Source organism: Triplophysa rosa, linkage group LG7 (assembly GCF_024868665.1).
Source record: "Triplophysa rosa linkage group LG7, Trosa_1v2, whole genome shotgun sequence".
NCBI classification, from domain to species: domain Eukaryota; kingdom Metazoa; phylum Chordata; class Actinopteri; order Cypriniformes; family Nemacheilidae; genus Triplophysa; species Triplophysa rosa.
In genome coordinates, this window is record NC_079896.1 from 8,081,877 (window position 1) to 8,093,299 (window position 11,423).

Genomic DNA, 11,423 nt, shown 5'->3' on the forward strand with positions numbered 1-11,423 from the left:
CGAGTTTCAAATAATCAAAGCTGCATCAGTCAAATAATAAATACAAGCATAAACAAAAGTTAAGATATATTGATTTGATACATAATTTGTGTTATGTTTATGTATATTTCATTAAAATTTAAAAGCAAAGTTACAATATTTATTTATATCATAATCTGCGCAACCCTGCTGTTGCCTTTCTTTGATGACGTTGCAGGGCGTTCCAATTAAGCGTTTTTTTGTCAGCGAAGTCCCCTTCAACGGATATCCCGTGCTCAGGGAGTAGGGAGCAGTGAACAAGTGGAACGCAGCTTTAGAATAAGCATAATGTTATCGTCTGTTGGTGTGGTTCCTGCAAAAACTTTCTCGAGAATTCCAAATCTGCCGTTTTTATTGTACAAGCAATAAAAACAAAGCAATTGATTGCCATCCGCTAAAACTGGCCTCTGCTCGGGCCGTCTGTGTCAGCGTTCCCAAACAAAGGCGATCTGATCCACAGCCGTTCATCCAAGCATCAAGCACATGGCCAGAGGAGACGGATATTCAGTTACAACAGTCCAGTTCACCCAAGCACTCAACTGTTACTACAGTAAATATTACCATGGGTTTCTGTTTCACTATCCCACAGACTTAAGGTTATGGCTGAGATCTGAGATTACGGTGCACACTACGGTAAAGTTTTAATTGGGTGACACCCCCACATATTTAAGCGTGTTATTCTGTGCACATTGATCAGTTTAACTTATATAAGAATATATTTATTCTGCATGCTATTATGGATGTGGTACAGTAGTCATGGTCTGTGATCTCAGAGTTAAAATTAGAATCAATCGTTAGTATTGATCAGAGTGACTGGTTCAGAGTTGAGTCTAAAACTCCCACCGATGTCTCAAATTAAAAATACTTCAAAACCTCCCACCTCATCATAAAGATTTCATAAATAAAATAAATCATTCACTTATAAAAAAAAAAGGGTTAGGACGATGTTATCAGGACCTTTATAAGGCAAAAGGCAACATAGAAAATAATCACATGTTCACTACATCGCAAAGGTTTCAATAAGCTTACATCACCAATTCACCATAGTAGTATGTTTTGGTAAGATCCACATGAGCGAACTGCACAAAATTGAAGACAAACCTGAATTAAAGGTGCTTTAAACCTATGAACATGTTCCCATGTGCAACGGCAAATGTAACAACAATAACTCTTAAGGGGACAGTTCACCCAAAAATAAAAATCCAGTCATCATTTATTTACCCTCATGTCATTCGAAACCTGTATATGACCCTTTCTTTTGCTGAACACAAAAGAAGCGATTTTGAGAAATGTCTCAGGGGTTTGGAGTATCATATCATATCATATTGACCATACAATGGAACTCAATTGGGTCCAATGTGGTTTGATAATCAACTTTCTTCAAAATATTGTCTTTTGTGCTCCACAGAAGAAAGAAAGATCAAAAATCATTTTTGGGTGAACTATCCCATTAAGGGACAACCATATCAACGCAATATAACTTATTTCAGACTATTTCTTATCAAATCAGAGCCTATGAAACAACAAAAGCTACCTCCGACAACCAACCCCAATTTCCTCTCACAGTGCCATCTCTTAATCCTGGGACGCATACCTTATCCAACGAAAACGTGCCCCAAGAATTGCCAAGCCACAAGCCACTGGAAGAAGCTCTAACTTTGGCTCTGCTTTTGGTGGGGCTCTTTTTGACACTGTCCCTCAGGTTGGTGAACTTGCCTCTGCTCTTGGTGAAGGTTGGGTGCGTGCAGGAGCTGTACTGTGGAACCCTGTGGGATCCCAGAGGAGTCTGCTGAAGGTCAAGCAGGGTGGGTGAAGGCAGCGGCGGATGCTGCTGTTGGTGCAGATGATGGTGAAAATGTTGATGGAACTGGGGTTGTCTCTGCGTTCTGGTCAGCGTACCGTGCACGTGTCCAACTCTTTGGTGCATTCTAGGATGGTTGCAGTTGGCCAACTCTGGCAAACCGGTCCGACAGTCCACAGCACCACAGCAGTATTCATGGTTGTGGCAGTAGGCGTTCATTATTTTCCGAGCGAAGCGGCACGGCGACAGACCAGCACGCTGATGCCAGTTGATAAGATTGAAAATGCAGCCGGCAAAATTATGTGGTAAGAGAGAGGACACACCGTGGTTGTAAATCCAGTCTTTTTCTCTTGGCTCCACTCTCTCGGTCTCTTTCTGCCTCACTCGCTCTCATCCCCCTGCACTTGCTCGCCAATTAATGAGCTCCAATGGGCACTGCACATGACAGCGCACGGTCCCTTCAGCAGGCATGAATAATCAATGCTCCATTCTTGATTTCAGCATCGGCGTCCGGTGCTTGTTTAGGACGATTTGTGCATTTCACTTTTCGAACAACAGCGGATTTGCACCCAGCACGTCTGATTCACGAGGCTTTTGTAGTCTGATTTGCTTTTCAAAGCATTAACACGGGTCACAAAGTGATGGGCCACAGCGGATAAACGCAATCTCTATTAGATGCTTAGCGAATGGGCCTGCGCTGTGTTTCAGAGCATGATGGTGGAGGACATAAGGAGATCCTTGCGCTGACCTTAGTTCACCATAACTGTTCACAACAAATCCACAGTTATTTGCAATGTATGGTTTTATGCACAGTTCTGTGTTATTTACAGTAAGCCCTTCAGTGCTGACAGCTGGATGATGGTTGTTTATTTCAGCCTATAGGTTTCAACTGAGCAACACGATAAATATGCTGTAGGCTGTGTGGTTTGTATCTGAATCGCACGGGTAATCAAATATGCAAACTCTGTATGCGTATTGTTCAAATATACTGTACAATCAGTTTGATTTAGTTTCTTATATATTAAGAAAACTACTGCTATAAAGTAAAAGAAGCATAAGCAAATACAGTGAGATTCTCTAAAACTGGGTTAAATATGCTTGGTATAGTCTTGATTAATTTAGCTGGTGATCTTAAAGGTATAGTTCATCCAAAATTGAAATGATGTCATCATTTACCCACCCTCAAGTTGTTCCAAATCTGTATACAATTATTGGTTCTGTTGAACACAAAAGAAGATATTTGAAGAATGTGGTTAACTAAACAGTTCTGGGCCCTTTTGACTACCATAGTAGTTTTTTGTTCACTATGGAAGCCAATAGTGCCCCAGAACTGTTTTGCTACTAACATTCTTACAAATATCTTTCCTAGTGTTTAGCAGAACAATTAAATGTATACAAGTTTAGAACAACTTGAGTAAATGTTGACAGAATTTTCATTTTGGGGTGAACTATCCCTTTAAATATACCAACAGTTTAAACATTGCATTGATTTTAATGCCATTTTATTGGGCTATTAGGTGTCCTAAAGAATGTGTCATTAGATTACAATCAAAAGACATGTATATATGATATGATAAAAGATATGATATGATATGATAAAAGATATATGATATGATAAAAGATATATGATATGATATGATAAAAGATATATGATAAAAGATATGATAAAAGATATATGATATGATAAAAGATATATGATATGATAAAAGATATATGATAAAAGATATGATATGATAAAATATATGATATGATAAAAGATATATGATATGATATGATAAAAGATATGATATGATAAAAGATATGATATGATAAATGATAAAAGATATGATATGATAAAAGACATATGATATGATAAAAGATGATATGATAAAAGATATGATATGATATATGATATGATAAAAGATATGATATGATAAATGATATGATACGATATGATATATAACTCTAATGTCAACTACTAATTTGCTTGCACTATTATTCTTATTAAAATGATATACCCAAAGTATATAGTGCTATATATACAGTATATATATATATATAATTATCAATACATAGATTCATACAAATAAAAATGATTAAATATATATATTTTTTGTATCAATTAAAAACCTATGTGGGAAACTATGCCTGTTTTAAACTACTTTATATTCATAATACTCTCGACAACAATATAATATATGCCATGCAAAAGAAAAATCACAAATGCGATCTTAATGATTTTTCCAAGAGATCAATGGGATTAAATCGAGAACAAATGCAGCAGAAACTTTTGCTCAAGTCTCCTGCATTGTTTAGAAATGTTCTCCTGAGTCACCCAAATCTCACACCCAAATGTTTTCATAAGAGTTACAAAAGAGATCTCAACAATGTCACAAACCAAGCTTAGATTTGCCAAAATGAAGATTTCAGCGTGAACTGAAGCATTTCTCATCAAATTTACCCAAATCAACATTTTTTACGTATGTAATCTAAATGACATACAATCTAGTCTTCAGCTCCATACTCTTAATGTGCTTGAATTTTTTTTCTGTTTCAGAAACATTAAAAATACTTAAATGAAACTCAACTGCATTAAATCTCCTCTGAGCATTAAAACTTTCCTCTAGAATACAATACCGACAAAATGTGAGCCTTGAATGCACACATGTAAATGCAGTGTAAAGCAAAACAATGGTTGAACAATCATTAAAAACCAACTGAAGCCATTTCAGAGTAAATCATCAAAACATTATATCTCACAAATAATAAAATCATATGATAAAAATATTGACAATTTTTCAACAATATTATCTTGCCCTAGTTTTCATGTTGTCCAGAATAATAAAGAGAAATGCTTCAGGCACTTATGTGTGTGTGTGGACAGGGATAACACACAGACTGGATCTACATTAGGATTGGCCAGACGTGAATGTACCATTTCCTGCTGACTGCATCCTTTAATGCTCCCTGTCCTGTTTCTTAAAGGGACTGGGGTAAGAGAGAGGACCGAAATGTAAAGACAGAGAATGCTTATGCTTGAGGCATTTCAAACAACCAAAGAATGGACACTAAAAGGAATATCCCAATGAACTGGAAAAACCATCAACCAGTGAGTGACAGTGTTGAAAACGACTTGCTGAAAGACATCATTAACAGTACATATATGGCCAATATTTTCAACGTAATAATGCATTTATAATAAAGATTAAAATGATTAAATCAAAATTAACGATTTCACATGATGTGCTACATGTCATCTCTGGATACTGTATGACCATATTGATCTGTTTCATCTACATAGGAAATACACAAGACACACCTCCTGCTGTACAGCAGATGGCTCCATACACAAAGTCATGCTCAGATTGAGGCAAAGAAAATGAGGCCACGCATTTAACAATAAAAATGAAAATAGTCACCCCTCAGTGTGGCACCACATAGTCTGGCATTTTATCTGAGGTACACTATAGTACTGTATAAGAATCTACAAGAAAATTCATATAGGTTAAAGGGAAGGCGTGACGTTTGTAATTAAAAAAAATACTTTGACTTAATGCACTATTGTAAGAAATGCAACTACATAATAGCATAGTATTAAAGTAATATAAAGAATACATTGAAGTATAATGAGACATTACGTTAAAATAACAGTAGTGACTTTATAAACATTGTAACACTTTAAAAGTTTTTGACTGTCCAACATATCAGCTTGTGAGTGACATAAGGAAACTGTACATTTGCACATTACAGGTACAGGTAGTGGCACCAAAAGACTTCTTATAGGCACATCTCTGCCATTGGTCGGTCAGACAAATATGATGTTAATGCAAAACGTAGACAACATCATTGTACAGTAGCAACATCGATATGGAACATTCATAACAAGCCTAACATATATCCCAGAGTTTGAACATCCAATTCAACCCTAGCAGTGTTCAGCTTAAGCCCAAGACTTGATTCAGGCCAACATCTTATGTTACCAGCTAGCATTTCGCCTTAATCAATGAAGGCCGCTGTTCTCATGACTTGACATCCCATCTCTCCTCTGCCCTGCTTCTGTCTTCTTGCTATCTAATGAACTTGATCAAAAATCAGCCGAGGAGGGTATGAGATAGCGTTTGTTTATTTATGACTAAAAAGTACAATCTTTTGTTGTATAAGATGTTATATTTAGGTCTCTTCCTTATAGTACACTTAAGAGGCGCCATAGAGATGCATTTCACATCTGGGACACCCCTTCTTATTAGTATTACATTGCAAAGTACTGCCACTACAGAGCTATAAATGCATCTTAAGAACTTAAAGACATTATACCATGCACTTCAACGACGACTAAACCACAAATGGAGAGCCAATAATTGTATGCCTCTAGCATTCAGCTCCTTCGTAATGAATACAGGAGAAGTCAAACCTGTTTGAAAACAGCTTTAGATTAATTAACAAAAACTTTTGATTCTGATATTTTTGAAAGCTCTAAATTACATGTACATTTTTTCCATTTATGCTCTCTATGCTTTTATGCTAAGTGACTTTAAATGCATCCAATTCATTTTTAACTCAGTATGTCAGTATGGAACCAATGACCTCTGCGTTGCCAATACAGTGTTCTAACAACTGAATTGGCACTCAGCAATGGCACTCATGTTTAAAGACAAACCATTCAAACATAAAAAAAACATTTGCACATTATCACTTACAAAAATACTGTCACACTCCTCTCACCACATATGTGACATTTCGAGTTGAATGTTTTCCTTCAGTCTTTCTTTTGTGTTGTCTCATAGTTATACTTGTTTAGTACATGGACTGACTGATTCACTGATTGCTGTGCATACTATCCAATACATAGTTTGTTACATGAAAGTGCGTATTGTCCGCACATAAGACATTTTAATAATAGTAGTTGTTTCCAAACATACAGAAGCACAAACAGGTAATATAAAAAGGTACACTCTAAAAATGCTGGTTTATTTTATTTTAAAACCAAGCGCATTAGCTTTAACCCAGTTTTAACCCAGCCGCTGGGTTAAATTAACCCAAGGGTTTATATTTGACCCAATGATAGTTAAAGGGATAGTTCACCAAAAAATTAAAATTCTGTCATCATACAGGTTTAAAATGACAAGAGGGTTATTCTTCTGCAGAACACAAAAGATATTTTAAATAATGATGGTAACCGAATGACATCGGTACCAATTCACTTTCAATTGTATGGACACAAAATCACTGCAAGTGAATGGGAGCCGTCGTTGTTTGGTGACCAACAATTTTCTAAATATCTTCTTTTGTGTTCCGCAGAGGAAAGAAACTCATACTCTTTTATAGTGACAAGAGGGTGAGTAAATAATGACACCATTTTTATTTTTAGGTGAACTATCCCTTTAAACAACCCAGCATATTGGGTTGAAACAACTCGGCATAGGTTAATTTACAACCCAACGGTTGCTTTCGTCCCTTTTTGACCCAATGCTAAGTTAAAAATCGCCCAGAATTTTTTCGAGCGTAGTATCTTAAACAACAACAAAAAATAATAATTTCTCTGTGTCTATTAAAAACAATTTGTTTTTAAATTAAAGGTCCAGTTGAACGCACAGTGTCTGCCAATCTCATATTAATCTTGAGTACCTATAGAGTAGTGTTGCATACTTTGTATCTTCGAAGAGTATTTAGTTTGATCACATTTATAAAAGATAGATACAGCTGTACGAATCACACAACCTCCTGGGGGTGTGCAGGGGAAGGAACTAAATTACGAGCACACAATACATTATCGCATTATTATCACCTGTTGATTCACTATAAGTTTGTGTTGTTTACATTATGCATGTACGCGCGTTATATCCACTGAAATGCCATGAACAAACAAACACACCTCAACTTCTCTCACTATCGCAAGAGTAACGAGTTGATTGCAGCTGCAGGCCCACAGCGCAGCCAATCTTGACGCAGCGCAGCCAATCTTCCGAACGCTCGCCGGTTGTAGCGTGGGCAGGCTATTTCTTTTCTCCGGGAGAATTGCCCAATAAGGGACTAATAAAAGTTGTCACATAATGGTTTTTCATGTTCGAAAAAAAACTATCCGAAACCTATACGAACCTTGGGGGAGTGTATCGAGCACAGTAATACGTCCAACTCGTTTTTTGACAAGTTGACCATGTCAAACATGAGAAGCCAGCACATTTAACATTGTAAAGAAGTCAGAATTCATGAAACCGCGTTAAATCACCCCCTTTAAGCAATTCTGTTTAGTGCCACTGGTGGCGCAGAAATGATTCACTTCACCTTGAAAGATCGTCTAATTTGCAGATTTCTGTTCAATGATGTCATTACTGTCCATTGATTTCAAGTGAACCATTCTACTCTTCTGGATTCTACAGTATATGAGAGGTGACAGCCCTACGTTTGAGAGCCAGTAACCACAGTCGCACAAGTACTCATACACACACTCGACCTCAATCTGGTCAAGAGGTGCTGCCAATACAACGGATCTACAACACATTGTTTTAAATGACAGCATCAGCTTAATGGCAAATTATCAATTAATGAGCACTCAAATCCCTTTGCCCCCTGCAACAAAAACCCCATCGTGTTCTCCAGTACAAGAGGATCTGTATTGTTTAAAACAGGGAAGCAAAATGTTCATTCCTGTTGCCATGATTCATTGTGGAGAATGTCTCCTACTCACACACAGCCCACAGATCTCTCTCCTCCACCTACCCCCGGCCAGCTCACACAGGAACGCCGCATCTCTAGGAACAGCCTGCATGGGAAAATCTAGTCTCCCTGAGAATACATTTTAATCTGCTACAACCTTGCTACGGCCATAAATTATGCCAGCGAGGAGGATCCGTCTTTTGTCTCGGCTGAACTAATAGGGTTAATGGGCAGGGTCACGGAGAGCGATTGGGTGGATATTAGAATGGTGACTGATGAATCAATGACCGGCTCATCTGCCGTTTACCCGAGAGCAACAGTTTCCATCTGCACACCGTTCCTGATGAAAGAGACCATGTCATGCAAAGCTCTATGTTCGACAGATCTGAGAAATAAATAAACAAGTGCTGCCACACGATGAAATGTCCTTGCTTGACGATCGCTATGGCAACGCCATGGCAACAGCTGAAGCTGCAGCGAGACCTGCAAGGCTATGCGTGCTCTCTGGATGACTGCAGCTCCACAGATCTTAATCTGCTTCTTTCTCAAAAAATAAGAGCGAAAATTCATAACCTACTGTATTTTGGGATATGTTGGACATTGCAGAGATATAACTCTTGTAGATGCCAACAATAGGCGCTGGTATGATTTAGGAAAATTTTAGTTTAATTACATCAATTAATGAATCTAGTCCCACCTGTGCCACAATAAAGCCTAATGGAAGCTGTGCTTCGAATCTTGGTGGGTAGATGTGTGGAACTTAGGATACAGTATCATTGAAGCGATGCCTTTACCAGAAATAGAGCAACAGAAAGATTTGGAACAGGGAGATATTATACAGATATACTGCATACCTACCTGTTATAATGTTAGATCGATATCCAAGTCTTAATATAACAATGATAATGTGTGTTAACATAATGGTACAGTACGGTTTCTCCTCATCACAGACCTGCTCAGAATGGTCACACTAAAAAAATATTTTTAAAAGTGTTAAAAAACACTGTAAACAGAATGCACATAAACACACGAGCAACAATAAAAGCAAAAAAGTAATCAAATGAAAGCACCTTATAAACCAAATCTAAAATGGCCAAGTCATAGGTACTCTACTTAAGAACATACAATATTTTAATTTATTTTATTTAAATGACACTGAAGGAGACCCGAAGAACAAGCACTAAAACAAAAACACATCCTTTTTTACCAGATGCCAAACAACTCCTAACTGTTTAAGCTTAAAACCTTTCTCATCAGACACTTGTTACTTCCGATGATCCGTAGATCTCACAGGCAAAAGCTTCATGTTACCTTGAAGTCTACCTCTCTTTGTGTGATCAAAGCAAAGCCAAAATCTGTTTTTATCTCGGGAGGTACTTTCGGAGGTCATTTGATACATTCAGCTATAACATAACATGCAAATATTGTTAACACTGATTGAAGATGCCATATATCATGCTAATGACAAGCTGCATTTTTTCAAACCTGGAAGATTACTTATAGGCTTCCAGACAGACATACGGTAATGCAATGTAGCACCAATAACATGACGATCTCTGTAATACAATATGTGCAGTGAAGGTGATATTGACTGCATTATGCTAACAACGTCAAAATGCCAGATGAATCACAGACTGCAAACCTGCGGCTAAGAGTTTAATATCTTTCGAGAAAGTGAGCTGTATTCGGGTACGTTCCTAAAAAGTTTTCAGTAATCATTACGTCTAATTCAAGACAACAATGATCTAGTTACAGTGAGTTGCATCACGGAATCTTGGTCTCTATATGTTTAGTAGCTCATTGCTATTTTTAGTTTAAAAATTGTAATTAAAGTGCATGTAAGAGACGTGTAGAAATAACTGCACTTTATTTCATTTGTTACTAATATCTACAGTATATTTGATAACCTTTACAGCAAATAAAAACAAAAAAATGTGCGTGTACTCTTGCATATATTAACCAGCCATCAACATGTACCATTAACAATATGAACAAATTTGTCAACATTTTTTTTTTATCAAAATATTTGACACTTACAAAATATTTGAGTTTTTTGGGGTTGTAACTTTACTGCAAACTAAAGTAAGGTAAGAAGTTTTTTTTTTACCAAAAATGTTACATATTGCAGCTTTAAACATTAAGTATTTTCATGTTTTAATCTATTTAATTCTAATACAGTGATATGTATTTTAATCTATAAAACTAATCTAATAGTACAATCGATTTAAATCTAATAAAAGCAATTTCACAAGTTTTCATACACCTGACATAAACTGTAAGGTTTAAATTGTTTTTAAACAACAGAATGGACGTTTAAAGTACGTGAGTAAATACTTCATTATGCCACATATTCAGAATTTGTTCTACAGAAAAAACTGTCGTATGCAAAAAAAACATATTTATAAAAATATGACCAGTGAGAACAATGACGTCTTGGGCTGTAACTGGAGTTATAAACATGCCGGACATGTGTGAGATAAAGACACATCTACTGAGCAAACACAACTTGCACAGCCCTACTTCCACTTCCTAAAACGGAAGTCTAAACTCTTATTGGATAAATTATGTTTTACGCTATTGCAAAATAATGATAAATGCATACATACGACATTCTATATTATTGCTCCAAGTTGCGGTGTTGCTTGGCAACTGCGAACAACTTACAGTTCAAATAATGAACTTCATAAAAGGATTGTCGTGGTCTTGATTTGGATTAGTCAATAGCTGTGGTTTATTCACAGAAAAAGCACAGCTACGACCTCCACATCGAGCTACTATTAATACCACAGCACCTGTAGACGATCGTTATTTTAGTTGCATAGCAACGTTCCGGCAATGTTTACCTGTCAGGGACTATATCTTCTAATAGAAGTATTTGAATGACTATACGTTTGTATAGTTAATATTTGTATCACATGGTCATTACAGCAATTTCACAAAAGATAAGTGGGTTAAGGCAAGACGCAAACAT

At 36.7% G+C, this 11,423-nt stretch overlaps 1 protein-coding gene across 24 annotated transcripts in view; it reads right to left on the reverse strand.

Annotated features, from left to right (window-relative positions):
• The window catches only part of dlg1a (discs large MAGUK scaffold protein 1a), a 110,081-nt gene that overhangs the window by 36,786 nt on the left and 61,872 nt on the right, over positions 1-11,423 (reverse strand). The window lies entirely within an intron of this gene.